The 4,000-nt window shown below is 36.0% G+C and overlaps 1 non-coding gene across 1 annotated transcript; it reads left to right on the top strand.

Moving 5' to 3' along the window:
- Positions 1-189, top strand: LOC117103663. Its single transcript, XR_004444631.1, has one exon. It is a non-coding gene; the product is annotated as a U2 spliceosomal RNA (small nuclear RNA).
- The last annotated feature ends 3,811 nt before the right edge of the window (positions 190-4,000 follow it).

The following is a 4,000-nucleotide window of genomic DNA, read 5'->3' as shown; positions in this document are numbered from 1 at the left end:
ATCGCTTCTCGGCCTTTTGGCTAAGATCATGTGTAATATCTGTTCTTTTCAGCTTAATATCTGAAACGCTGCTCATTGAGTAGCTTCGAATATTAAACTGATTTTTGAACTCTTTGAAACACGAGCTTGCTCCGTCCAGGCCACGGGTTGACCTGGTATTATACCAACTTCATTTTGAATAAACTTAAAGAACAAGCTTGTACTGACTGGAGAAGTAATCTTGATCAAAAATCTTCCCTTTCAGATTACTCAATTATTAAGGAAAGCCCTTGCCTAGAAAAATATTTACTTGAAACTACAGATTTCGAATCGAAACGAATCTCAAGTTGGTCCGATAATAATGATGGCACTTTTGTAGCTCTTATTCAAGATATTAGACATTTTCTTTTTTCATGTCCTTCCCTCCATAACATCAGATTGGAAGAACTAGCAAAGCTTGAACATGAAATAGTAAATACAAATAGGCCTATTTGGAACCAATTTATAAATTCAACAACCGATCAGAAGTTAATGTATGTTCTTGGCTCTTTTTCACTAAATCTTCCAAAAGAAATTGAAGAAAAATTTGACAAATTTTGTAAAAGGTATGCAAAGAGAAATGAGATCAAAAAAGAAAACGAACGTTTTTGATTTTAGTTCTGTATTACTTTATGACTTTTGATTTACTTTTATATGCTTCTGTTATCTGGCCTGATATGTGTGCTTCTTGTGTGATAAGTGGTGCAGTATAGAGTTCAGTATGCACTGTATGTCTTTATGTTTATAATTGTGAGTACGGTACAGTCATGTGACTGGGTATACAGTTGTGTATGGATATATATGTACTTATGTACTGTATGTGTATTTCATGTACGTTTGTATTGTGTTTGTATAATTGTTCATGTGATTGTTTGAATCACTTTATTTTGCCTTAATTTTTTTTTTAAAGTTTAATATTGCTTTTAATTTTATATGGCTGAACAGTTTCTTTTTTTTTTACTTTTCCTTAATGTCCCTTTTGAAAATTTGAATTGTCTTTTTCTTAGCATAAGTCTTTTTTGTGAACTTTACTGTACATTTTGTTTTGGACGCACCTTCGATTGAGAAGTGTGCCACTGATTGAAAAGTGTAGTTCCTAATAAATTATTATTATTACTGCAGTACATTCAGGACCAGAGGAAAATATATCTTCAAAAAAACAGAATTGAAATAGCAACCGTACATGTATAATTGCTCAAAGCGATTTAATTGAGATTAATGGTAATACTGGCACACTTTTAGAAAACTGTTACTAACCCGCTAGTTCATAACTCACAAAATCTCTTGCTGCCTAATGCGATTGACGAAGACGAATGCTTAGCATATATTATGAGTCGGCTAATCTAGTGGTAGTCACTGTGTGTGCGCTGAATCGTGGTGGAGATCTATAGGTCCCTCGAATATTAAACTGATTTTTTAATCCAGGCTATGGAACAAGAGCTTGCTCCGTCCTGGACCAGGCCTAATATTTTCACCTGGACCGAGCAACGGCGGCGCAACGTTTTTAGAAGTGTGTGTGTGTGTGGGGGGGGGGGCATTTCATAAGGTCCAGTATGCGAGCGAAGCAAGCATCTAGGCTGGGAGCCAGGGGGCCGCCAAGGGAACCCGGTGGGGGTCCAGGCGGCGAAGGCCACTGGAAGCTACGGCTATTTTACGAAGTTTGGTGAATTTTATAGCCATCAAGCTACTGTAATATGATTTCATATTTGCTGTAATTTAGTGGCCGATCCAGGAATTCGATATAGAAGGGCCCAGGGAGGGTACTTTCACAGATAGACTCAGCCCCACCATGGTTGTGGCTGAGGTAAGAAAATTTGTGATTATGGCACCTCTAGATGGCCGGAAATTGCACTTCCAGACATACAATTTGAATATAATTATCTTTATATCTCCATTATTTTATTGAACAATTTAAGGGGGTAGGGGTGGGCCGGCTGAGTCCCCTTGAATCTGCCACAGGGTATTTCAGCAGATGGAGAATCTATACCACCTCAGTGCCACCCATGGTTGGGATTAGAAAATTTGTGAATATGGCTCCCCATGGCCGGAATCTACACTCTCAGACTTAAAATCGAAGTCGAGATTGCTTCCATGACCTCAATGGATTATTTATCATGAGGGTTATCCTTGATATGGGTTCCCCGACGAAAACTTAACTTTTCCCCCGATGAATAAAAATTACCCTTCTATGCAGCCTGGAAATGATACTCCAACAGTGGCGGGTCCAGGAAGTCGAAATAGAGGGGTTCCAAGGAGAGTCTTGTGCAAATAGAATGTCCACCCGCCTCAGCCCCACAACTGTTAGGGCTGAGGTGAGAAAAATATGATTATGGCACCTCAGATGGCCGGAATTTTTTTGAAAAAAAATAGGAGGATGGGGTCCCGTGCTGACTGGGTTCCCCATTGAATCTGCCACTGTTCAATATAACACTTGACATAGTTAATTCGTAATGTCAAGCGAAAGATTTTTTATTCGAAAGTTTTTTTTTTTTGTTTTTTTTACTCAATACAGTTTTTACAACCTATAACACATTAAGTGTACTGTAAATTCTGTAGTTAACCTTCAGAGAACTTTATTTTAGAAAATGGCCTAATTATCTAATTGTTTTCGTTAAATTAGGTGGAGTTTAAATGTGGTTATATTACGCTAGTCTTTAATGTTTACTGTAAGCCAATCAGTTACACTTACTATTACATCTTCGTGGTTAGCATAAAGAGAACTAGAACGTTGCTCCATTAAGAGTGTCTCCTCCCCCCATATGCCTAAATACAGAATTCACGAATGCAGGCGATCTTTTCTTTATGCTCGAGGGTGGGTTCCAAAGAAACTTTACAGACGCACGTACGTATACAGACGTTAATCAACATTTTGTTGCTCAGCTCCAAAAGGGAACTTGTAATGTTCGTTAGAAAATTTAAACAAAATCTATATTTTATAATAATAATAATAATAATAATAATAATACGTCAATTTATAAGGCGCAAATAAACAAGGTGTAAATAATAATAATAATAATAATGATAATGATAATAATAATAGGCCTAATAATGATAATACTAATACTAATACTAATAATAATAATAATAATAATAATAATAATAATAATAATAATAATAATAATAATAATAATAATAATAATAATAATAATAATAATAATAATAATAATAATAATAATAATAACAATCGAAATAACAACCATTGCAGCCGTTCGTAAAATTTTTGTTACTGGTGTTGGGAACAGTCACAAAAGTGGGGGTGGGGGCCGGGGGGGGGGGCCCTTCCCCCCAGTAGAAAAAGGGGGGGGGGGGCAATGGCCCCTCCCCCCACCCCACTTCCGCCGCCGTTGCCATTTTCTACAGAGGAAAATAAAAACAGAATCGAAATAACAATTAATATCTAGGCCTATATAGTATATTGCTCAAATCGATTGAGATTAAGGGAAGTAATAAGTAACTGAAAAAACCCCCAAGAACTTAATCCGTTTATTCGTAACTCACAAAAATGCTGGTGATGCTGCTATTTAGGCCTATACGGTAGCTATCTTGTTTTATTCAAGTACAAAAAAATAAAATAAAATATATTTACAGAATCGGTGATACAACTAAATTGTAAGCAGGCCATGTGGTAAGCAGGCCATGTGCCTCGATAATTTCGTACGAGATTCGAGTCGATTCACATTTGCATCTGCTATCTGAATTCACTGCCCAAGAAACATTTGAAAACTTCACATGAATTAATTGTATGAAGTCCGGATGGGATTTTGAGTAAAGGTAGAATTATCAAATAGCATCTGAAAATATGTCCTTCCAATAAATTATACAACTTTGTGTTAGTCTTTAAAACATTCTATTACATAAGTTTTAACATATTATTTAAATACACGTATTTTACGATAAGAATTAGGCCTAATGAGCATTTCCAACACCAATATTATAGCGTGCTTTTCTTTTATATTAATAGCATTTACATTCGTGTTACGGT

The sequence above is a fragment of the Anneissia japonica genome, unplaced genomic scaffold, assembly GCF_011630105.1.
Source record: "Anneissia japonica isolate Jap-2015-1 unplaced genomic scaffold, ASM1163010v1 scaffold288096_len198612_cov187, whole genome shotgun sequence".
In the NCBI taxonomy this organism is placed as follows: domain Eukaryota; kingdom Metazoa; phylum Echinodermata; class Crinoidea; order Comatulida; family Comatulidae; genus Anneissia; species Anneissia japonica.
This window is presented reverse-complemented; position numbering and strand designations above follow the sequence as displayed.